The sequence below is a fragment of the Blastomyces dermatitidis genome, assembly GCF_000003525.1.
Source record: "Blastomyces dermatitidis ER-3 genomic scaffold supercont1.1, whole genome shotgun sequence".
NCBI lineage: Eukaryota > Fungi > Ascomycota > Eurotiomycetes > Onygenales > Ajellomycetaceae > Blastomyces > Blastomyces dermatitidis.
The window spans coordinates 3,881,188-3,908,631 of record NW_025544774.1 but is presented as its reverse complement, the minus strand read 5'-3'; positions in this window follow the sequence as shown (position 1 = coordinate 3,908,631).

Sequence of the window (27,444 nt, the reverse complement as noted above, 5' to 3'; positions counted from 1 at the left end):
TTATTCTGTACAGTGATCTCTGATAATGTGTATACTTCTGAAGAGATTGTGAATAATCATGATAAGATCTTCAGATTCAGTGTAGTTATCTATCTATGTAAATGTTTAATCTTCTACTGTAGATCTAAGACCTGGTTTTCTCTATTCTTATTAATGATGATAATTATATCAGTGAAGCTCTTCATAGTAAATACTTGATCTGCAGTGAATGTCAATTGTTATTTAACTTCTATCTCAGTCTGTCACTGTGTACACAAGATCATGATTTTATTTAGAATGCTTGTATATATACAGAGCTTCAATTTCAGTTCAGCAGTCTGAGTTACTTTTCTTACTGCTTTGAGTAAACTCTCTAAGAGGTTCTGCATATCTTTCAGTTCAGATAGCAGAGAAGAGTGTTATTTATATTAATTAGAAAAGATATTCATTATAGTGATTTCTCATTAATTATACAATATCTATTATTATATCACTATATTATTATATTACTATATCATTATATTACTATATTGTTATATAATTTCTGTTATTATTATACAACTTCAGTGATAATCATCTCTCTCTTTTTATTCTTCTTTTAGATAGAAAGCAGACTTCTTTGAATCTTATTCACTGCTTTTATTTTCTTTCTCACATCTCATCTGTTCACATATCATATGTGACATTTGTCTGAATGTGAAGTTTTTCTCTAACAAGTGAAGCAGTATCAATCAGATACTCTTTCACTCACTACTCTTTATATACTATCTTTTGAGACATTCTAGAACCACACTGACATGATAACTATGAATTACTTTGTAGACAGAATTATCATGTTCTGAAGAAGTCTGCACTTCTCACTGATTTTTAGACATGCTATCAGATGTGATTCAAAGATTACTTGAGTCAGTGTACAATTACAGGCATACACTGACTTCTTATATACTGCACACTAAATTAATTGATGGCTGCTATGACTCTTTACATTCGTAAGCAAGTTCGGAAGCGGGCGTGTTATTATCCGGCGGTCGTACGTTCTTCCGCATCATAACTCTTATAAATGTAAGATTGTTTGTACTCATTTATATTTTCACTGTAAGAGACACTCTTCAATGATTCTTCAACTCTGATTCTAGATAATATATATTAACTTTATAGTGTGTCTTAAGATTACACTGAAGACATGATTGATGTGAAATATAAAGATTTGAATTAAGTATTTGAAGAAGTGTTTGAAATTCGGGATTTTTAATTAATTGAAGAGAAAGATTTAAGAATATATATATATGAAGTAATTGTATATGAAAGTTATCAGATAAGAGTTATAAAGTCAAAGTACTGATATATAATCATTTTCATATGATTTTCTTCAAGTTAAAAAGTTAGTATTATTAAAAATTATTATTTGATAGAGTAACTTATCAGCTCAGTAGTAATTTTCTGATTATTTTTCTTTTGTTATTTGTATTCTGATGACTTCAGATATTGAAAAATTTCATCAGAGCTATAATCAGTTCATAATGAATATTTCTGAATTAAGTTACAGTAATTATAACAGAGAGATAACTCTTCAGTAATCTGTAATACAATCTATTGATAATTATTTTATAGTTCATCTCATTGTTTATATTGAGTTTTTCATAAATTTTACAATCTGAAATCAGATATGAAGAATGAAGTAATTATCTATTATAATTGAAAAAGAGTGTTCTGTGTTGAATTATAAATAATATAGACTTTGTAATTTACAGTGATTTCTTGAAGAGTTTGTGAATCTTTAATAGAAGTCAAAGAAGTGAAAGAAGTGAATTCAGAAGATATAATAAAGATTTAAGAAAGACGATAATTTATTTTTAATAAAGATAATAACTGATCACTGATGTGTATAAGAAGAATTATTATAACTTTCTTAACTTAGTTATAATTTTAGTACTAACTCAGATTGAATATCATCAATTCATTCATATATAAAAGTAAATAAACAATCTTGATTAATCTCTATCATATTTCTTGAAATATATTAATATTGTGAAAGAGAGTGTTATCAAATTATATTATCAGATAATATTATTAAAATATATTAATATTGTAAATATCAATGTTGAAAAAATATTGATATATATATATTATAATGATTTGTGAATCATGATAGTGAAATATATATATATATATTATTTCTGATATTGCTAATTAATTACACCTTGTACAATAATTTTTGAAAACTTAAAATTAATTTCAATTATTAAGTAATAGTTATGAACTTATAACTAATTAATGTAAAAAGAAAAAAACTTTTTCTACTTATTATCTTTCTTCTCTTTCTCATTCTTCTTATTATTCTTTATAATTCACTTCTTATTCTTATTCTTCTTCTTCTTCTTCTTATCTGAAATGATAATTATTTTAAAATCTCTCTCTGCTGTCTTCTTAGAGAACAGTTCTCACTGCTTTCTCTCAGTCAGATTAATCTGTATCTTAAAATCCCGCATTTTCTGATCTGCTGTCTTGAGTTCTATCTCAGTAGTAAGCAGATTGACATGCTCAGAGAGTAGAACTGTCTTCTCAATATTCTGAATTATAAAGTGTATTGAAGATCTGAATAAGATCTCAATCTCTTTCTTCTGTATCAGCTTCTGCTAATCATTTAGAGAACAGAAGTATTATTAAAAATTATTATCTCTTAATAAAAAACTTATCAGTGTGGTTTGAAAGAACGTACACCCGCCGGATAATAACGCGGCCGCTTCCGAACACGCTTCCGAACACACTTACGAATGTAAAGAGGCTCTAGCGGCCACTAATTAATTTAGATAACATATATAAGAAGCCGGCGTACATCTGTAATTGTACACTGACTCAAGCGATCTTTGAATCACATCTGATAACATGTCTAAAAACTGGTGAGAAGCGCAGGCTTCTTCAGAGTGTGATAATTTCATCTATGAAGTGATTTGTAGTTATCATATCAGTGTGATTCTAGAATGTCTCAAAAGATAGTATACAAAGAACAGTGAGTGAAAGAGCATTCAATTGATACTGCTTCACTTGTTAAGAGAAAACTTCACACTCAGGCAAATACCATGTATGTAAACAGATGTGATGTGAGAAATGAAATGAGAGCAGTGAACCAGATTCAAAGAAGTTCACTCTCTACTTAAAAGAAGAATAAAAAGAAGAAGATAATCATTATCAGAGTTGAACAATGATAACAGAAATTATATAGCAATATAGTAATATAGTAATATAAGAATAGATATTATATAATCAATGAGAAATGATTAAAATGAATATCTCTTCTAGTTAATATAAACACTCTTCTCTGCTATCTGAACTGAAAAATATACAGAACCTCTTAGAGAGTTTAATTAAAGTAGTAAGAAAAGCAGCTGAAATTGCTGAACTGAAATCAAAACTCTGTACATGTATAAGAATTCTAAATGAAATTGAGGTCTTGTATACACAGTGACAGACTGAGATGAAAGTTAAATAATAATTAACATTCACTACAGATCAAGTATTCACTATGAAGAGCTTCACTGACATAATTATCATCATTAATAAGAATAGAGAAAATCATGTCTTAGATCTGCAGTGAGAGATTGAATGTTTATACAGATAGATAATTATATCAAATCTCAAGATCTTACTACAATTGTTCATAATCTCTTTAGAAGTGTACACATCATCTAAGACTGCTGTGCAGAATGAGAATTCAAGTTTAAAATATATCAAGTCAGAAGATCTGCTAGAGTCATTAAGCTTCAATTATAACTGAAAAAATAATGCTGCAATCAGCTGACTAAGTCAGATATGATTATATTATTAGATTGAATATGAACTCATAGACAGATAGTTAATGAAATTTCAACAAGTCTTAAGATCTGCTGCATTTCTATATAGAAAAGTGAAGTTATTATAAATAACTGATAAAAAGATGAATGTCACAGACTCAGAATGATATTCATTCTCATGAATATGAAAATGAGTTTTTCAAATAAATCTTACATAACTTTGAGAAAGTGAATATATGAGATAAGTGTTACAAACACTTCACTGAGTGTAGACAAGTGAATAATCTTATATTATACTTCACACACTTCAGTTTACACTATTTCATATTAAATGAAGAGTGTTCAACATCTTTCTATTTATAGATCTTTATTCATAATCTTATATCTGAGTTGAGAGTGAAATGAAAATACTTAATCTTATAATCATACACAGTGAAAGAAGTATACAATATTCTCATTATACAGAAATAAGTGAGTTAATTATAACAGAAAATACTGTAATCAAGTATATCTCAATAGAGAACAGATAATCAGACTTCTATACTATAAGTCACACACTTGAATGCAATGAATCTAGATTTGAATACTATTACTAAAGAACTGAATTCTCTGAAAAAGAAATTCTCTGAGTGAAAATCTTGATATAATGAGCATTGAGCTTGCTTTAACTGTAGATATCAAAATCATAATCTAAAAGATTGCACACAGTATATACAGTTAAGAGAAGTAAGAGAGTTAAAAAACTAACAGAATTAGTGAGCTCAGAGACACTCACTAATATTCTATAAAAAGTCTTTAAAGTGAAAGAGATACTTATATTAGATGATTCTCTGAATTCTATGAATATCAAGAGAAAATAGGCTTCTGAATGAGATGCAGATGAGAATGATAAAGTGAACACTTATCTCAATATCTTGAGATCTGAAATATTAATGTATAAAGAGCACTTGAGTAAGAATTAAGAGATAACTGTAAAAGTATTAGTGAATACAGAGACTTCTATATAATATATTAATAATTATATGATTCAAAGATGGAAAGAGATTCACTGAGTGAAGAATCTCTGATATATAAGATTATCTAATAATTAATATTTGATATCATCTGTAAGAGTAAGAGTTTGCATACACTTTGAAGAATAATCTTACTATATTTAAGTGTGAGAGCTGTAGAACATGAAATACAATCTTATTCTCAGTCTTAATGAGTTTCAAAGGTTCAATTCACAGATTCAATGATGTACATGCTATATACAGTTAACTAATAAGAAGAAAATGATTCATACAATTCTATCAACTGATATAAGAAGAATATTTCATGCTTCTGATATAGAAGAGTTAAATCTGCTTATACATTAATAAACAAAGAGAATGATTTACAAGATCTTATTTAAAAGCATTCTGTATGTCATACAGAATCTGAAAGCAGAGAAAACTAAGATAAAGAATATACAGAAGAATAAGTATATAAAGAAGCTTCTGAAGAAGTATAAAAAGATCTTCTAAACAGATCTTTTATCAGAATTACTGCTGAAATTAGAATTTGTATATGAGATTGATATAAGAGATGTGAAATCAGTTAATCAGAATATGTATCTTCTGTTACAAGTACATCTCAAAGAACAGAAGTGTCAGATCACAGACTTTCTAGAACATAGTTATATATAACTCTTATTAAGTGTGTGAGACTTCTCAGTTCTATTTATAAAAAAGGCAGATGAGAAGTAATGAATATATATTGATTATGAAGCACTTAATAAGCTTATAATCAAGAATGAATATTCACTGTCATAGATTCAATAACAGTTAAATACAGTTGAAAATATCTGATATGTATCAAAGATTAATCTTCTCTCAGAATACTGACAGATCTGTATAAATGAACTGTCAATCTTATAAACTGCATTTAATATATAATAAGAAAAGTTCAAATTTCTGATAATATTATTCAGTCTGATAAATGTGTCTGTCATCTTTCAAATAATGATGAATATAATTCTTTATAAATAGAATGAAATCTCATATCTTATATATCTTGATAATATTCTAGTCTTTTCAAACTTATATGATAAATATCTGAAGCATCTCAATGAAGTGCTTATAACTCTGACTGAGTATAAACTCTATATTAAATCAACAAAGTATATATTTGAAATGAATGAGTTGAAGTTCATAGAATATATAGTAAGTAATAACTGTATATATCTCATTCTGAAGAAATTGAATATCATAGTGAATTGACTACAGTTAAGAAATATACACTATATATAATAGTTTCTTAGATTAATCTTATATTACTGCAGATTCATCAAGGATTTTATATAAATATCTATATCACTCTCAGATCTCTTAAGAGAAATGAATACAAATCTGTGAAAGAAGAAGTTTTATTCAATTATCTGAAATACTGTGTGTGAAGAGACTTTTCTCACACTGAGAGAATGTGTAATAATATTCTCAGTAATTATTTAATCAGATTGTGATAAATCTTTCTATATTAAGATAGATGTATTTAAATAAGCTATCAGAGATACTCTTCTATAGATGAGTAAGAACAGCAAGCTGTATCTGATAATATATAATAGTAGAAAACTATCAGACACTGAGCTCAATTATTCAGTGTTTGAAAAGAAATTGCTAGTGATTAAGTATACACTGCTATTATAAAATAGATATATTGATAATAGATATATAACAACAGAGATTGTAGATTATAAAAGTCTTCTCTATCTATAATTAATAATGAAATCTTTCAAATACTTAGCATATTAAATCTCAGAGTTTTAAATATATAATCTTAATATCAAATACTGAAAGAGATTAAATACTGTGATATCTAATACAATTAGTTATAGATCTGATTCTATAAGTGAGAATTCTGTGAATCAGATATAAGAAAAGTTCATATTAAATACACTCAGAGAATATAAGAAATCAGAATGAGTAAACACAATGATCTCTCACTTATAGAATGATAAGATATCAAATGATAAGTATCTTATAAAAGTAGTAGAAGAGATACTTCTAAACTTTAAACTGAAGAAATTAAAAAATAATGTTATACTTTACTGTAATCTAGAATATATGAAAGCTCTCTATCTAGACTATTTATTTAGATATGATTTAATAACTTATATATATAAGAAATTCAGTCACTTAGAAAGCTCTGAACTTATGAGTGTACTCAAATCAAGAGTATACTGATTAAGTATGACTGAGAATATTCAGATATATACTTATAAGGGTCTGAATTATCAGGTTGTGAAAGAATCTAAGAAAGAATTAGAATATAGAAAAGTGTAATATCAGATAAAGTGTATAATATCACTGTTTAAATAATAAGAGATGAATCTCATAGATATACTGCTATAAATATCAAATGAAAATCAATGAATAATCACTGTTATTAATTATACTACTGACTGATCAGTTATAAAAGCAGTTTCAAAGATAATAGAGAAGATGATGATGAAGTTTCTATATAATAAGATCTATATCAACTATGAAATGCTGCATGAGATTCAAACTAATAACAGTGCAAATCTCATAGAAGAAGTAGTGAGACATTTCATAAGTCAGTTATAGATAAGATATTATAGAACAACATCATATCATCTGCAGATAAATAAGAAGATAAAACACTGAAATGAAATATTGAGTAGTATTCTGATAAAATATCTATTGAGTAAGCTGATACAATTATAGAATGAATATCTTGATCAGACACTATTAATCACATGAATTCAGCAGTATATAGTCTTCAAGCATTCATCATTCTACCTGTTGTATGAATTGCATCCGCACATTATGAAGAATGCTTTAGAAAAGATGAGAATGAAAACAGCAGTTATGAATGTATCAGTTGCAGACATAGCAGGAACAATAGTTGTAAAAACAACAGTGACAGACACAGCAGTTATGAATGCAGCAGTCGCGGATGTGAAATCAAGATTGAAAGAGATCAGCTACATACATGTAAAAGCTAATAAGTTCCTTCTGAATTGAGCAATTCAATCAAAAAGAATACAAGACTCACTAGTTAAGAAATTGAGTCTCAAGATAAGAATATAAGTTCTTGTATACAATGAGAATTCTGAGAAGTTTCAATCTAGATGATTTAAGCTCTATAAAATACTCAAATCACAGTCTCTGAGAACTTATACATTGAAGAAATCAGAGAGACAGATCTTACACAACTTGATAAATAATTCATATTTTATAAATATAAAGATATAAGATCTGAGTGAATTATAATTATTCACAGCACTATCATCAACATTGAAAAAGAAGAGACTTATAATTAAAAAGTCTCATGAAGTAAGAGAAATCATAGATACTTACAAATCAGATAATCTGACTTATTCTGATCTTTTCATAATTATAAGAAAAGAATGAGAAGAAATGAAAAAATCAGATGAATATCACACTTTAATGAGTGATAAGACTGTAGTCAGTTGTATAATAACATGCTGCAGATTGTGAGTATAACACAGTAAAAAGCAGTCTCAAAGCAGCAGACTTGTATATAACTCAGATCATAGAAGAAAAAGAGATTCAGAGTTGAATTCAACTGTTTACACTAATTCAATTGCAGAGATTACAGAGAATGAATCATCTTAAACATCTGCAGATGCATGAGATCAAGTCATCTCAATCTCTGAGAACACTTAGAGATCAGATAAGATTAGTTTCAATGAGCTGTTCACTGTAGTAATCTGAGTGAGTGAAGAGAGACAGTATAATGTGTGAGACAGAATCACAAAAGATGAAAGCTGCTTGTGGCGGGCTGCGCCCGATCAATCATATAGACTATTTCATTACACTTCACAGATTCCAACCGCTCCATTCTCGAACGCGTACGCCCCGATTCTCAGCCATGCTTGATCACTGATCCTCCGCCGCCACAAACGCGTACACTCTGATTCTCGGCCATTCTTGATCACTGATCCTCAGCCGCCACAAACGCGTACACTCTGATTCTCGGCCATTCTTGATCACTGATCCTCAGCCGCTACTAACGCGTATAGATTCTTCCGCCCTGAATCTCCACTGCATATATCATCACATACACATATAAATATTCACTTCAATCACTGATTCTCACACTTTCTCTTTCTTTTTCTTCTCAAACATTTTTCTCTTTGTTATATAAGACCTATCAATATCATATCAATCTATTGAGTGTAGGCCTCTTATACTAGAAAAACATTTCAATTATCTTCTTATTAGAAATGATTATTCACACATTGTCTTCTTATTAGAAATGATTACTCACTGAGATATCTGAACATGTAACAATGCATAAGAAATAGAGAAACAGTCAATCAGTGAAGTGAACACTGAGTTCTCAGATAGAAGCTTGCTTACCAGTGACTCGGACTCTGTAATAAGATTTTACAAGAGAATATCAGTGAAAGACCTGACAGTTCTGATATCTCAGATATATGAGATGTTCATACAATTACACATTCAAAGATTGATATAATCATGTCTAATGATAATATGAAACCCTTGAACGCGAGTATAGATGTGATGTCACAGTGGCTCTGAGTAATATTGAAATTACAATAACAATAAATAACTGATATGCATGCAACTCAATAACTTCAATATGAAGAGATTCAATGATTAACTCATGTAATTTCAACATTTACAGAATTAAATACAACAGTACTAAAAGAATGCTTAGCTACTCTCACATATTTTAATACTTCTGATCTCACTCTCTACTTAACATGAAGAATGAAAATGCTTATAAAACTGAGTGTAGATGAAGATGTCATTGATTCATTAATTAATCAAGATTAATATATCAATGAATAATTAAAGAATCACATGAAACAGAAGTTTCATTCATGAATGAAAGCATGTGAATGAGTATTGTAAACAACTGATAATATTATCAAACATCTTAATATTCTGTTCTGAGACACTGCTATACAATAGAAAGTATTAGATTGATTATAGAGTATCTGACAGAGAAACATTTCTCTTATAACATTCATTTCTGACTTTGATATCAAGATCTTGAAAGCAGATGATTAATCTTGAAAGAATTGAATGAAGATTAGCATGCTTAAGAAGATATTAACTTTTGAACTCTTACAGACTCTTATAAGTGTAAATAAAGACTCAACTTATAAAGACTTCTGCACACAGCTTCAGATATTGAATGACTGCCTTATCAAGCTCAAGAGTATACAGAACAGTGATAGAAGATGTTACATTTCAGTCACTTATACACTCACACTGAAGAACAGTAATGATGCAGATGTCATGAACTGAATAGATTCAAATATCTATGTATAAGCAAGAGGTTTCACTGTTTGAATAAGCTTTTAAGTCTCTGATATCACTTCTGAAGAAGTTGTTGATCAATGTCAATGTGAAGTGTGCATCAACTGTAACTGATCAGAACACATTGCTTTCAACTCCTGATTAATGTACATGTCTTCTTGCTTGAAGAATGAATCAGTGTCTGTCTGCATCAACCACATTGCAGTGAAGAAAGATTCAGAAGATAACTACAAGAATGCTTCAGTGAAACAGAGAAAAGATTAGCTTCTGTACAAATTTATAAACAGAAGCTTGAAGAGATTGAATGACAATAATTTGAAGAGAAAATGACAATGAATGTGATTCTTGTATCTACTGTTATTGATAATATATATAATATGAAAATCATGATAGACAGCAGTCTATGCTACTATGCAATGATAAAATCTTCAGTTATAAGATATTATAACCTTCAGTATATTCTCTTATCAAAACCCTGACTTCTTGCAGAATTTAATGACTTAAAAGACATTTGTAGCTGTTACATGATAAAGTTGACTATAGATGTAAGAGAACATCAATATGAAGATATCTACACATATAAAGTTAATAATCTTGATTATAATCTTATATTAGAACTTGTCTAACTATCTGAATAAGGCATCTTGTTAAACACTTGAAACAGAAGCTTAATATTCTCTAATAATAATAGAATTCATGAAGATAATATTCATCAGACTATGAATCTTACACAGATCTCTGCTAACACGTATGAAATGCTCTGAAAAAGAAGCCATTATTAAAATCACTGACAGAGTCACTGACAAAGTCACTGATAGCAGAATCATGTATCAATCTATATCATCAGTCTGACTGATATCAAGAAAGCTCTAGAAAGGTTATTCTGTACTATAATAACTGATTCTCACACAAAGCTCTCTCAATAATATCATGAATATCTAGATGTCTTCTGACAAGATAACATTATAAATATACCTCTGTTACAAGGCTCAGAAGTGAATCACAGTATCAAGTTAGAAAAAAAGAATGATAAGAACTCTGAGTCATTATGAGACCTTCTTTATAATATATCTTGAGATGAACTTCTTCTTCTTTGAAAGACACTCAATAATCTGCTGAATAAGAAATTCATATGTAGTAGTAACTCTTCTACTGCAGCTTCTATTCTCATTGTAAAGAAATCAGATAAAGAACTCTGATTCTGTATGAACTACTGAGATCTGAACAGATTGAAGAAGAAAGATTGTTATCTCTAATCTCTCATCAATGAAATTCTAGCATATATCAGATGAGCTTAATAATTTACAAAGCTAGATGTTATTGCTGCAATTCATAAGATTTGTATCACTGAAGAAGATGAATAACTTATAGCATTTCAAACATAGTATAATCTCTTTAAATGAGTTGTCACACTCTTTGAACTGACTAATGCTCTCAGTATATTTGATAAGTATATTAACTGAGCACTCTGAGATTTTCTTGATAAGTTTATATCTACTTATCTAGATGACATTCTCATCTTCACTAATGAATTCAGAAAAGAGTATCAAGAGTATGTGTGAAGAGTATTATAATAACTATGACAAGCAGAACTATCAATTGATATTGATAAGTATGATTTTGAAGTTAAGAGTACTAAATATTTACATTTCATCATAGAAGCTGGTAAGAGAATTTGAATGAATTCTGAGAAGGTTTCTGCTATTCTTGAATGAGAAGCTTTATATACTGTGAAAGATATATAAAGCTTCACTGAATTCACTAACTTCTATCAGTGATTTATATAAACCTTCTCAGATATTATGAGATCACTTACATAACTTACTAAGAAAGATGCAGTATTTCAATGATCAGTGAACACTGAAGCTGCATTTATACAGATGAAGAAGATGTTTATTAATATCTCTGTACTGATAATATTCAATTCTGATCATGAAACAGTTGTTGAAGCTGATTTCTCTGACTATATTATACAAGTAGCTATATTATAATATAATAATGAAGATATTCTACAATTATATATCTTTATATCTACGAAACTGAGTTCTGCTGAATGCAATTATGAGATCTATGACAAGAAACTTCTTACAATTATATACTGTCTGAAAGAATGAAACTCTGAACTCTGAAGTATCTCTGAATTTGAGATAATTATAAATTATAAAAATCTCAAATACTTCATAATAATCTATAAACTCACAGAATGATAGATATCATGATCAGAGTTTCTAAGCTGCTTTCATTTTACAATAGACTACTGCCTCAGCAGCCAGAACTTGATGACAGATGCTCTCTCATGATGAGAACAAGATATACTGTTCAATATAACAGATATACACTGAATGAATTGAGAACACTGACTCTTGAATCTGAAAATATTAGTTGATCACAATGAGGTCACTTATAGCACTATACATACTTTCTCAGTCAGAATATTCTTCAGATCTACACTGAATGAATTGTGATATATAACAGCTCAAGCTGATGAACTTCTTCAAGCACTCATTAAAGCAGTATGTTAAGAAGTAACTTAATTTTCTTCAGAACTACATATAAGCACTGATATCTCAGAATATTCAATCAATGATAATAATACTCTATGATTTTGTGAATAACACTGAGTCTCTCACTCTGAATTCTTACATATCTGAATAATATAAGAGATGCATGAATCATATATAACTAATTATTCAGGCTGTGAATAACTGTATAGAATGATCTTCTGAGAGTTCTACTAGTCTGAGATATTAAATAGTATCAGATGCTTTATCTGAAACTGTAATTATTATTCTTTCATCATCTTATAAAAGAACTGTAGAAAAGATCTGCTGAAACTGCTTAATATCTCTGATAGAATCTGATGAGATAAGATAATTGACTTTGCTATTAATCTTTCTGAGAGTAAAGATTATAGAAACATTCTAATCATTGTGAATCAATTGAGTAAAGATATAATATTGAAATCTTGTAATAAAATGAATACTGAACAAGTCACTGAAGCTTTTCTACAGAGTCTGTTCTATCAGATATATGAATTACTGAGAACTATAGTATCAGATCAGAGCTGTCAATTTATGAGTGTTCTCTGAATAAGAATCTATCAAGATCTCAAGATTATATACTGTTTACTAACTGTCTATCATTCTGAGACTGATAATATATCAGAATGAATAATTCAGACTGTAAAGAATTATCTTTATAAGTTCTGTAATCATCTATAAGATGATTGATATGATCTTCTTCTACATGCATAGATTGCTATCAATGATTAAGATGTCATTGTAACAGATATAAGCCTGTTCTTTCTTACACATAGATATTATATGAAAGTGTTGAATCTTCTAGAGATTATACAGTTCACACTGAATCTCTGCAGTTCAATTCAGATTGCTGATAATATAGTAATAAAGCTTCAAGATATCTGTGACTGAGCAGAGATCTTCATGACAACTGTGAAACAAGACTAAGAAGATTGAATTAATATCTGATGAGATTGTACAGAGTAGTATAAGATAGAAGATCTTGTATGATTGAATCTCAAGAACATACAAATCACATATTCATCTTATACACTAGATTACTGTTATATCAGATATAAAGTGATAGAAGTTCTAGATAGTCACAACTACTGTCTTAACATACTATCAGAGATTCATAATGTTTTTCACATAAGCATGCTCTGCTGCACTATCACTGATCTGTTCTCTTCTCAACTGACTTCTGACTGACAACTGTCAGGGATTATAGAAGAAGATAATAAGCTTGAGTGAGAGATTGAAGATATTCTCAATGAGAGATCACACAGTCATAACTGATAATATCTTATGAAATGAGTCAGCTATGATTAACTGATCTGAATTTCAAGTTTCATATTATCTGAAACAGCAGTTCTTGACTGATAAGAACTGCTTCTGAAAGAAGAAGACTAATGTGACAGACTGCATCTGATCAATTATATAGACTATTCTGTTACACTTCACAGATTTCAACTGCTTCATTCTTGAACATGTACATTCTGATTCTCAGTCATTCTTGATTGTCAATCCTCAGCCGTCACAAATGCATACACTTCAATTCTCAGCCATTCTCGATTGCAGATCCTCAGCTGCTACTAATATGTATAGATTCTTCCGCTCTGAAGCTCCACTGCATAGATCACTATATACATGTATAAATATTCACTTCAATCACTGATTCTCACACTTTCTCTTTCTTTTCCTTCTTAAATGTTTTTCTCTTTGCTATATAAGACCTATCAATATCATACCGATCTATTCGGCGTAGGCCTCTTACACTGCTGAATCTAGTCACTGAACACTGTATTGTATAGAGATTGTGTAAGAGTTGTGACTAGCAGACAAAGAAAAGTGTAAGAAACATAAGAGATAATGAATCGATTATTAACTAAAAGAGTCAGCTGTAAAAAGACAAATATTATTATACACATCTCATTCATTTTCATATGTCACACATTTAATCTATTTTCAACATCATGCCATCTGAAAAATGTCAAAAATAAAGGAAATCTCAAAACTTAAGATGCATAAGGGATTTGAGAGCTGCAAGCTGCTCTTATAATATTATTATACATATCTCTGATTTCTCTACTGCTCTATGTATGACATTAATATTATTTATCACAAGATTGACTGAAATGCTAATATAGAAATATGTACACATGTGTGTAGAAAAATTGAAGAAGAGTGCAGAATCTGCAGAATCAGAAGTCAGAACAGAGAGAGTGAAGATGAAAGAAATGAAAGAAGAAGAAGACACAGAACTAAATGAATAATAATGAGAGTTACTCAGAGCTGAACACTTATAACTCAGTGTGTGCACAATCTTCTCTGCAGAGAAGAAAGAGAAAGAGATGAGAGAAGCTTAAGAGTGAGAGAGAGTAGTCTCAGCAGTGTAATTATCTTTGATTAGAATAATCTCTAACATTGCAGTAACTAAGAATCATTATTAGTATATGAAAATTATAAAATCAGAAATGAGAACAGTTACTGAATGAATATCTACTGCTCTTAGAGTTATACACATAATTACAACACACACAAGACTTCTCAGAAAGAGAGAGAGAAACATAGAGAAATATAGAAAGCAGAATACAGTGTATGAACAGCTTATTCTTATAATAACATCTCAGACAAGATATATGAGTCTCATATCTGTGAATGTAAAAGAGTATAATATTCATATTTCTGTTTCTGAAAACCTGAATATCTTTTATCTGCATCACAAAGTCAGATAACAGACACTAGAGAACAGACAGATATAGATCTAAAATTCTGAAGAAATTCATCAGAGTGAATATCTCTGTAATATTGAATTTTACAGTTATAAAAAGTTTCTCAGTATCTGTGAATATTATAAGTTCATATATAATAAAACTTATAATGATTTCTTCTAAGAACAGAAAAATCAGTATTAGAAAGAGAAGATGAAAAAAGAAAGACTTACAATCTTAACACTGTTAAGAGAGAGAGTGATTCTTCAGTATAAATAAATAATTATCTTATTATAAATATTTAAAATGAATATAATAATCAGCATCTGTGATTAAGCTTTATATAGTTGTATTGTACACAGTCTTTATATAATAAATCATTTTAGAGATTAGTAAGAAGAGTAGAAGTATATACACTGAAAAATGTAATTTATTAAATCTACATAATATCTTTATGAAATGGAAAGAGCTGATAATAAAAGCAGAGACAGCAGAACCAGAAGAAGCAGAAGTAGTAGAAGTGAGAATTAAGAGAATAGAGATAGCAGAAGTGAGAGAATCAGATACAGAGATAGATGTAGAAGATTGAAAAAGAGTAACAGAGAAAGAAATAGATAAGGCAGAGAGAGATGCAGAAGACTCAGTTATATATAATACAGATAACTTCTTCATTATCATATTCTTCAAGTTCTCAATGAATAATTCAACATTGAGATTATAATCATTAGCAGACACAGATCTGTTAACATATAAAAATTCTATATAAATTAAAACAAAACATTAGTATCTGCAGCTATGTAAAATGATCACAAAAATATAATTATATACTGCTGAAGAAAAGAGAGTCAGAGATGTATAAGAGATGAAGAAGATATACTATTCATAATAGTACATTCTAATAATTATTAAAAGATAAACAAGTCTCAGTCACATTTCACAACATGTTATACTTACTATTAATAAACTGCTCAGTATGAGTACTACAATAACACTTATTATAAGAACAGAAGATTATTGTCAGAAATATGTACAATGTAATAGATGAACAGATAGTGTTGAACAGAAGAAGAAATAGAAATCTGAAATAAGATAATGACATTTGATAATGATGATGATGAAGAAGATAATTAAAGAATGAAAAAAGTTAGTGAATAGATAATGTTATTATTATTATTATTATTCTTCAATTATAGATGTATGCAGTCAGAGACTATGACATCTATCTGAGAACTTTTAGTTCTCAGGGTTTTTCCTATATCTGTAAAGTTAACTATTATACATTCATCAATTTCAGATATACAAAATCAGAAAATTTCAGCTCAGAATACAAAAACTGTTTATAAATTGCAGTGTTTTAACATCTTCTGAAATCATTTGACAATATCATGACAAAGGAAAAGAGAACACAGTCTTAAAGATGAACACATTAAATTGATAGATAGAAAGCAATTGAAAGAAAAAGATAAAGTAAAGAGAGACTGTAATAAAACAAATTATTAAAAGATAGTATATAGCTGTTTTAACAAACTATATCTAATTGATTTCCTTCTCTTCATATTCAGATAATTCTGAATTTAGTCATTTTCTTATAGCTGCTTGAGTTTCTGATAGAAAGTCTATTAAGTATTTAATTCCTATCTCAGTTGAGAATAAGAATCTTATATTTAATTAATTTAGATTATACTTCTCTTTCAATCTGGCTATGAGACTATTGTATAATACACAGTGTATTACAATATACTCAGAATTCTCATTTACATTGCAGAATAAGCATTCTATTGAGTCAAATCTATCATTAAATCTTTGTATATAAGATTTGAAATAGTGATGTCCTAGTTTCAGCTGTATTATAGATGAGAATATTTTCTTTTTACATTTAATTGCACAAGATTTTCACTTGAGTTTTGTTTCAAATCTTGAATAATGTATACTCTTCTTTTGTTTCTGCTAGCTTTCATTTCACTTATCTAAACAAGATTCTTTTATTTTTCTCTTTATAAAAGATCAGGATATAATTTTTTGAATAGATCTGCTTAATTCTGCACTCTTTTTCACAGCTGAATCAGCCAATTCATTGTCATGAATATTCATATAAACAGAAAATCAGTGTAGATGAATTATCAGCTTTGATATTCTTCTCTTTTGAATTTTTAAAACAGAGTTTAAGATCAGTTCAAAATTCATTTAATTATTATAAATCTAACTATTTTAAAGTCTTTTTAAAGTATCTTGACTATCAGAGAATATTCATGTCTCTTTTAAACTATTTCCTCCTTTATAAGATTTTATTTCAATGAGTTTGAAAGCTTTTACTATTGTAAATAGTTCAGCATCAAAGACTTTAGATTCACAGCCTAGATTTCAGAAATCTGAGATAAAATTGATATTATCTTCAGTATAGACAATGCCTGCATCTAATCTATTCAAATTCTCATTTTTTAAGTCATCTGAATAAATCAGAATAGAGTCTTTTATATTAATTGTAGAAATTCTCTTTAAATACTATTCATATTCTTTCTCTTTTGATAGTTCATTTATTTATAAGTCTATAAGAGATTCAAGCTTTTCTCTTCAGAGAGATAACTTCTCATGATCAACTTTTTCAATATTTAAAGAAGAAAATTAATTTTTAATCAGAGAGTATAGTCTGTACATGTAAGAATAAGTACTCGCAGGCGATTATTCAGGTGTTTGCAGCTTGGCGTGATATGTACTGTTAACTACTAGAAGTATTCACAGTAGAAAGATAAAATGTAGGGGTTAAATGTATAATAGCATTCAAGCTGAGTTGTAAATAGTATTCATGAACTTCAGTCTATATAGTTGTGTGTAGTCAAGGGCCGCTAGCTCTATTGATTATATGAGAGATAGAAATAGAGATAAAGAATCTGTGAGAAGTGAGATTTCTTATATACTCTTCTCTCTCTAAGACTTTATTCACAAAGCCTTTCACTGAGTGACTTCATTGAATCAGCTCAGCACTGCAGTGATACTCACTAAAAACTCTTCACATCTATAAAAAATCTCAGTGAGGAAAAATCCCTTGTTACTGTGAAGAGAAAAGAGTCTGTCACTCAGTTTCTTATTTCATAAAGTTCTTTATGATTTACAGATTCTTCTCTGACTATTACACAGATTCATCTCACATCTTTCATATACAAGAGTTTCAGTTGACTCTCAATCATTTTCATAAGATTCTTATGTGATCATCACACAGATTCATCTTACAGATGAATCACTTTCTGTGAGATCACTCTCATCAAAGAGAAATATTCATAAGTTAATCTTTCACTCATTCTTATGAATCATTGTTCTTTGACACTGTAGAATTGTGAGGAATTTTTCATTCTTTCATTAACTCTGTAGAATTGTAGAATCAAGATATCTGTGATCTGCAATCACTCTTTGTAGTCATATAGAAAGATTCAGATCTGTGATTCATAATTACTCTTATTTACTAGAGTGATCTGACTGTTCTACAGAATCACTCACAGTGTAAGTAAATCTCTCTAGAGTAGTATAAATATCTCAGATCTATCTGCAGAATCTCATCTTCTTTTCTCTTTTTCTGTAACAGATTCTCTTCTTATAAACTGTGAGTATTCTCATTCATCTGTGAAGTGTTTCTACTCAGATGATAGAGAGAGAGTATTTCTGACAATATTTATATATTAATTCAAGAACTTCTCAAGAATAAAAAATTTTTTCAATTTCAATATCTTTATAAACAATGTCTGACTGCTACTGAGCTTCTCATGAGTGTTCTCACAACTTCTCTAATCACTTTTTACTAGCTGGTGAAGCAGAGATGCTGCTGTTCACAACTGTGTCTTCACTCTTCTTAGTCTCATCTAGACTGACCGTGTGACCGTGTCTGGGACCAGGACCAGATTTTTTGATAGTTTCATTACCAATTCGACTGATCCCATTACACAGTTTTAACATTAGATAGTAGTCCCATACTGTCTCAGTGAGACTTACTGTCTACTCTTGTCACATTTTCCAAATGAGACCATGATTTCCACTTCTCAATTTAAATTATTTTTATTGCTTTAAATGACTTTAAATCTCATTTGAGCATTACCAAAAAGCGTTACTTTGTAAAAAATTAAAAATAGTCTAAAAAAAACCTTAAAATGTCTAACAATAGTAACTTTATGCCAAGAATGGGACTAAATGAAACCAAATGAGATCACTTTCTCATTTTTTTCAAGTCATGGTCCCATTTTAAAATCTGATATATAGTCACTTTGCATGTTTTTTTGATAGCCAGTCCCAGCGGGATTCACGCCAAGAAATGTATGAGACCAGACTAAATGAAACTAAATGTGAAATTCATGGTCTCAGCAGTCAGTCTAGTCTCATCACTACACTCAATCTTCAGGCTAGTGATCAACCCTCTGTCTTCTCCAGATCAGTCTCTGACTTCAAGCAGTACAGTCTTTCTCTTTGCTGTAAGTCTTCTCATAAGTAATTTCTTACAGATTCTAGCTGATAGTTCTTGTAAAACTCTCTGTGTTATCAGTGCCTTCTGCAGCTTCACAGGCCTACAATCACTCTCTTTCTGCTCACACAATCTCTGACCAGGCATATGTAAATATGCCTAGATTCTCTATCAATGATTCTCACACTGCAGTGCATTTCTGCAATCTCATTGTTAATGAGAGATGAGTTCTCAGATATCTGTAAAATCTGAGTAATCAAGACAATGCAAATATCATGAATTCATGATAGAAGTTGATCTGAACAGATGAGCTCTCTCTTCATATCTCAATTATTTCCAGACTGAATACTTCAGCATAACTGAGAGAGCAGACACAGCTTTATAAGATATATCTGATTACATATGCAGATAATCAGTCTTCAAGACTCTGCTGTAACTGCATACACTCTGATGTTTAGCTTTTCTAAAGTCTGTGCATTTCTGACAGTCTTCACATCAAATATAATAATTATCTGTATCATGAGTATGATACTTTCTGCTTCTTTGAAGAGAGAAATTAATAGTTATAGAGAGATTAAGTGTTACAGATATTAAGAGTATAAATTTGAGTTTTCTTTATTTTTTCTTTATTAATCTTCAAATTGTGTTCACAGCTCTGTTTATTTTCTTATTTTTTAGTTTTAATAAGAATATGATTTCTTCTTCTCTTATATATACTGCAGACTGTTCATCTCAGTAGAAACTCATTATCTTATAGACTAGAATTTATAAATAACAGTGTTAATATCTTTATTATAATCAGATTCTTAGTGAAGATTATATTATTCTGACTTATCAGAATTCACAGTATGAAAGTCATGTCTCAGCTTCTGCAGATATCTTATCTGTTCAGATAATTCTTAAGTGAACTCATTCATCTTATCAGAATACTCTTATCACTGAATCTTGAATCAGAGCTCATAATCTCACTTCTCTAAGTCAATAATTTCTTTGATCTGATATTCTCTTTCACTCTCTAGTACTTTATGAATAGAGTAATGAGTCATAGAATTCTCTTCTAAGAATTTCTTATATTCACAGAATAAAGAGACATGAAAAATATTATATATCTATAACTCAGATAACAGTTTCAATCTGTAGAACTATGAGCTAACTTTCTTCATAATCTTATAAGACTATATTCACAAGAGATTTAGCTTCTTACTAGATCTCTGTATAATAATATTTTCTAGACTCAGTCAGACTCTATCATCTTTCTTAAAACTCTTTATAATATACTTAAAGTTATAGTATTTCTTCTGATACTCTTAAGTCTTTCTTAAGAATTCACAGACTTTCTCTCAGATCTTCTGAATTCTCTCAGCTTATTCACAGATATCATTACACTCTATAATGTACTCTTATAAGTCTATTAAGATTATCTGCAGATGAGTTTCAGTGAGTATCTCAAAGAGAATTTTATCTGTGCTGACATACTTTGAGTTGTTATACATAAACTCTGTAAGTGATAATCAATGCACTCAGTCATTCTGATTGTAATTAATAAAGTATCACAGATACTGTTTTAATATACTTATCAGATATTCTATCTGATCATCTATCTGTTAATAAAAAGCTATACTTAGATCTTATAAGATCTTCAGTATAGTTATCAGATTAGATCAGAACTCTTCTATGAAGATTGATTCTCTATCTGAGATAATATTCATAGATAATTCATATAATCAGATCACATTGCAGATGAAGATATAAGTTAAATTCTTTAACTTCAAGTTCTTACAGATGAATATAAAGTGTGTTATCTTAATAAAATAATTCACTATTATCAGCACACTGTCAAAGCAGGTATTATATATATTCTTGCTTTCAGAGAGACTTATAAGAGTATTTATTTCTAGCTGTTCTCAAGGTTTCTGTGAGATGAGTAGAGAAGTATGTTCTTTATATAATCTGAACTGCACTATCTGTGAATTCTGATAAATAGTATAAGAATTCACTATCTTCTTTATAAGTTCTTACATCTTCAGTCAGAAGTATTTTCTTATAAGCAACTCATAAGTTCTAGTGTCTGTAAAATAACCTGTTAGAGAAGAGTCATGATGTCTTTTAATAAGTTCTATATATAGAAACTTATTTATAAGTACATAAATTCAGCTCTCTCTTTATAAGAGACTATTTAAGTCTCTTCAATTCTTTATTTCTGCAGGATTGATCTCTGTTATAAGCAGTTTTTAAATATACTGAGTATATTCATTCTTCAGTTATAGTTCAGACAATCTGAATAGAAGATTTTATAAAGACTTATACTCTATTTCTTCTTATATCAGGTCTTCTGCAGTGCTTCTCAAAGCCTGCAAACTCTTCAGATTATAGATACTCTCTTCAAGAATTCTCACAGAGATTTTCAGAGTATTGACTCTCAGTATTATAGAGAGTAGTTATACAGACTTCTTTTCTTTCTTTTCTCTCTTCTCTTATAAGAAATTGAGAGACTCTTCAGTCAATCTCTTTATAACACTTAGTTTAAGCATTCTGTGAAGCTTTTCTGTCTTCTCTAATCTCTCTGTATCTGTTATTCTGGTCTTGTTAACATAGTCTGATCTGTGAGAGAATTCATTCACTGAGTTCTTAGTTCTCTTAATATGTTCTATCTTAAATCAGAACTCACTCAGTCTCTGAGCTTAGTAAATCTACTACTATGAGAGTTTCTTAATTAAAGTAAACTATTATAAGCTATTATGATCAGTTTTAACAGTAATCACTGTTATAAGACTCTCAAAGTAGTAACATCAGTGACAGAAGAATTTCACTATTATAAGAAGCTCTTGATTATAAATGCTATAGTTAATCTTCATAAGTTGTATCTTCTATGAGAAAAAGATCACTGAAACTCAGTTCTCATTTAACTGTAGTTATAAGACTATTTCTGAAATTATAAAGAAGAAGACATCTGTCTTCAATCTGATTAAGAGTAAGAGATTAAAGTAAAACAGTATCACTATATCTATGAATGTCTATTTCAATCTTATAAAGACTCTGTAAGCTTCTAAGATAAGACAGTTCTTACAGTTCTCTCTTCTTAATAATCTTTTCATTCTCTGTTTATAGAATAACTTCTTCTTATTTTCACTCTTCAGCATGTCTGTAAGAACTAAGAAGATTCTTATAAATATAAAGATAAATCATCTATAGAAATTCACAAAGCTCAGAAAGATCTGAATCTCATGAATACTAGTTAACTTCAGTCATGATAAAATAGTCTTAACTTATAAAGATTTCATCTGAATATCATCTGCAGTGATTACATATTCTAGAAAATTAATTCAGTAGACACTGAAGTTGCACTTTATAAGCTTAACATACAGTTCTGTCTTATCTAAGATCTTCAACACACTTCATATATACTCAGTGTGTTCTTTCTTCTTTATAGAGTATATCATCACATTATTTAGATATATTATTACAAAGATATTCAGATATACATGAAGTGTTTTATTGATAAAAGACTGAAATACTGTGAGAATATTAGTCAGACTAAAAGATATCACTAGATATTCAAATAATCTTAGTGCAGTTTTAAAGACAGTCTTTCATTTATTTCTTAACTGTATTCACAGCTGTGTATATGTATTGATTATATTCAGTTGTATGAATATAACAGCTCTCATAAGACAGTTAATTACATTCTCAATCAGAGATAGAGAATAGCAGCTCTTTATTATCTTAAAGTTTAAATTACAGTAATCTATATATAATCTGAGATCTTTATCTTTCTTCTTCATAAATATCACAGAGACTTCTACAGAGAACTGTAAAGATCAGATAAAGTCATTCTTTAGATTCTTCTTTATATAGGTCTGTAAGACCTCTGTCTCATAATAAGAGAGCTTATAGATTGATTCTTAAAAGGGTTTCTGCTCTTCTATTAAATCTATTATCAGATTCTTTTTATAATGAGAAAGAAGCTCAGCTGCCTTTACTGAGCTGAATATCTCTGTAAGATCTCAGTATTTCTCTGATATCTGAAGCTCAGTTTTCATAACTATAAGATTCTCAGATACTCACAAAGTTATTATATAGATGAGCTTGTCTTCTCTAATTAACTCTACAGCATTAACTGATTCTATCTCTGTAAGTGAGTCTGTCAACACTGATCAGAAGTATAAACCTGACTCACAGACAGCTATATACAGATTGTATTTTTAAAGTTATATAAGTTTCAAGTACATGTCATCTGTGATATCTGTGATAATCACAGTTTCTATAAATCTTCTTCAGATTCTAGAGAGATCTTGTAATTTAAAGATAACTCTTATAAGTCTCTCAGCTCTCAGATCTGAGTTCTCACACTCTGCTTATTATAAGAGCAGATTTTCAGTCTTCATCTTTCAGCTTATACACTCTGCAAGCTTTAGAAACATTACAGTGATCTGAGATTCTGAGTTTATTAATACTTTCTATACTTACAGATCAGCAGTATCACAGTACAGTCTCTCTCTGTAAGTAAGTATTTTCATTAAGAGAGTAACAGATTCAGATGTTAGCTTTAAGACTCTTAAGAAGACTGTTACTGACTCTGTCTGTAACTCTTCAAATTTCTATTTTAATTTATCTGAACAGTTTGTACAGAGATATTCTGATTTAGAATAGATAAAGTAGAGTCTCTTTTTCTTAATCTCTCTATTATACACTCTATTTATAGAAGCTTATAAAGCTCTCTCTCTCTGCTCAGTAGTCAGATATAAATCTCTCTATATCTTATTATCTTTTTCTGACAAATCTGTTCTCTGTTATTCTGACTCTTACAGAGCTGATCAGTGATCTGCTCTCTGCAGATCTGTGACTCTCACAGTGATTTATAAGTGATGAATAAGAGTTATCAGTTTCTTCAGAGTTAAGAACTTAGAGTCTTGCTTAATAATCTTGTTCTGTATATCTTTATTCAGTCTCTTTATAAATATCATTATTCAGATCTTGTTTCAGAGCTCTGTTTTCACAGATCTCAATTCATATCATAATTCTATGAAGCACTGTGAGTAGTTTTCATCAGATTTCTTATCTCTTTTTCTAATATTAATGATTATGACTCAGATGTTCTCTGTTCAGCTTACAGAGTCTCTTAACTTATTCTCTAAATAGATCTTGAGAACAGATCAGTAGAATCTCTTATAATCATTCTCTAGATAATTCAGTCAGTTCTTGACTTCAGTGTAATAGAGGTCTGTTATTATATAGATAATAGCTTCTTCATCTTTCATGTCACACAGTCAGGCTTGTGAGTTAATTTCAAATACAAACTTATAAAAGCTTTTATAGATTGTGATTCAATAAGTGATCTTAAGTGATCATAACTTAAGAAAGTTTCTTTTCAGTTTATAAGTATCTCTGAAGATCATGTCTAGAGACTCAGTTTGAGAGTGTTTACAGACAGTAAGCATTTCTTATAGAAAAATAGCTTAATTCTGTGAGAGATGCTTAAGAATGTTCTTTACTAAGATTGATTCATTTGTGAGTTCAGAGAATTCTTCTATCACAGATGCAGAGAATGATGTTCTGTGAGTAATTGATAAGTTCTCTGAGACTTCTTTCACAGAGATTATTCATAATTCAGATGACTGCTTCTGAGTGTCTGCAGTAGAGTTTGCAGAGATTGAAGTATACAAGTTTCTAGTTCTTTCAGTCATAATAGACAGTTGCTGACTGACTGAGCTTGAAATGTAAGAATAAATGCTCACAGGTGATTATTCAGGTGTTTACAGCTTGATATGATATGTACTATTAACTACTAAAAGTATTCACAGTAGAAAGATAAAATGTAGAGATTAAATATATAATAGTATTCAAGCTGAGTTATGAATAGTATTCGCAAACTCCAGTCTATATAGTTATGTGTAGCCAAGGGCCGCTAGCCCTATTGATTACATGAGAGATAGGAATAGAGGTAAAGAATTCGCGAGGAGCGGGATTTCTTACAGTACAGTTGAGAAGACATTTTCTTTGAAGAATTATTTTCATTTTAATTAAGAAATCTATTTCAATTCAGTTCATTTTCAGTGTTAATTATTAAAAATGAAGAAGAGACTCTGTCTCTGACTATATAATTTAAGCTCATCTTTATAACTCTCAGAGCATAGTTCATACAGGTCTTTTTAAATCTAATAGTAGAAGAAGAAATTGAAGCTTCAATTTTCATTGCTTTAATAGAAGATGATTTGAATGCACTCAGAATTCTTCTCAAGACTCTGTTTTACAGACTTTGAAAGAGTTCAGTGAAATTCTCTTGAATATTTCATCAAACTTAAACTTCATAATCAGCTACTGATGTAATACAGGCTATATATAACTGTCTCATATTCTGAAAGAATAGATCTCTCTCTGTAATTAATAGTCTGATTATATTGTTTAATAGTCTTTCTATCTTGACAGTTGTTTGTTAAATATAATATTTAAAATTCAACTTAGAGTTTAATTATACTTTTAATTATTTGATATTTACACTGAGTTTAATCTCTCTATTTAAAAGAGTTAGAGATAGTTCTTTCTCATTGAATCTAGAAAAAAAATGAATTAACTCAGTTTTATTCATATTAAATTAAATTTAATTAATATCTACTCTAACAAAGATTTTCTTTACAGCTTTATCAATCACTTTTAAATTCTCTTTGATACTTTTTGAGCTGTAGACTAGATCAATATCATTTATATAACTTAAAGATCATACTATTCTCATATTTCTATTTTTGAATAGATATACAGTGTATATTACAAATAAAATGAGTGAGATTAAAGATTCTTACAGTACTTCTATTTTTATCTCAGTCTTGTCTTTTTTCATTTCATCAAAGAAAAGTTGTATAATTCTTTTAGATATAAAATAATTAACTTATTTTATTAGAGAAAGTGACAGTTTTAACATCTTCAATATCTGAATTAACTTTGACTTTGAAACATGATTAAATGCTTCTTTTATATTAATAAAAACTGCAGTTGAGATCAGATCTTCATGCTTTGCTATTTGAATATTATAAATAACTGAGAGAACAGTATCAATTGTAGAACATTGTTTTCTATCTCTTATTTATTCACTGAATAAAATAGAATTACTGATAGAGCTTATATAAGATAGTTAAGTAGCTATTATCTTTTCTAAAACCTTTTCTAGACAGTTCAATAGAGATATTACTCTATATAACTTAAGAATTGAAGTTTTTCTATTAGATTTTATAAGAATCACTTCAGTGACTTCTCTTCAGTATTCTGAATAATATTCATTTTTCAAGAGATTGAAAAAGAGCTCAAAATATTCATTCTTCAAGTAGAACTATGTATTTTAAATAATTAAGTGATTAATTGAATCAGGCTCTGCAGCAGTCTTAACTGAACTTGAGAAGATAGCTGACTCTAATTCATCTTGAGTAAGATTAGATCATTTTCAGTCATTTTCATTAATATAGTTGAGAAGTGATATATTCTCTTTCTCTGAATCTGAATCTGATGAGTTTTGAAAGAGAGTTCTTATAAAAGCTTGATATTTTTTCTTAAAAGAGTTTACTGTATATAATTCATTCTGAAACTTATATTCTAAGATTGAAAGTTTTACTACACTTCTTATTTTAGTATAGTTAAAAGCTTTAAAAACTTCTTTTTCTTATACTTCTTTAAGAATTTTATTTCAGTAGTTGGTTTTAGCTTTTTTAATATCTG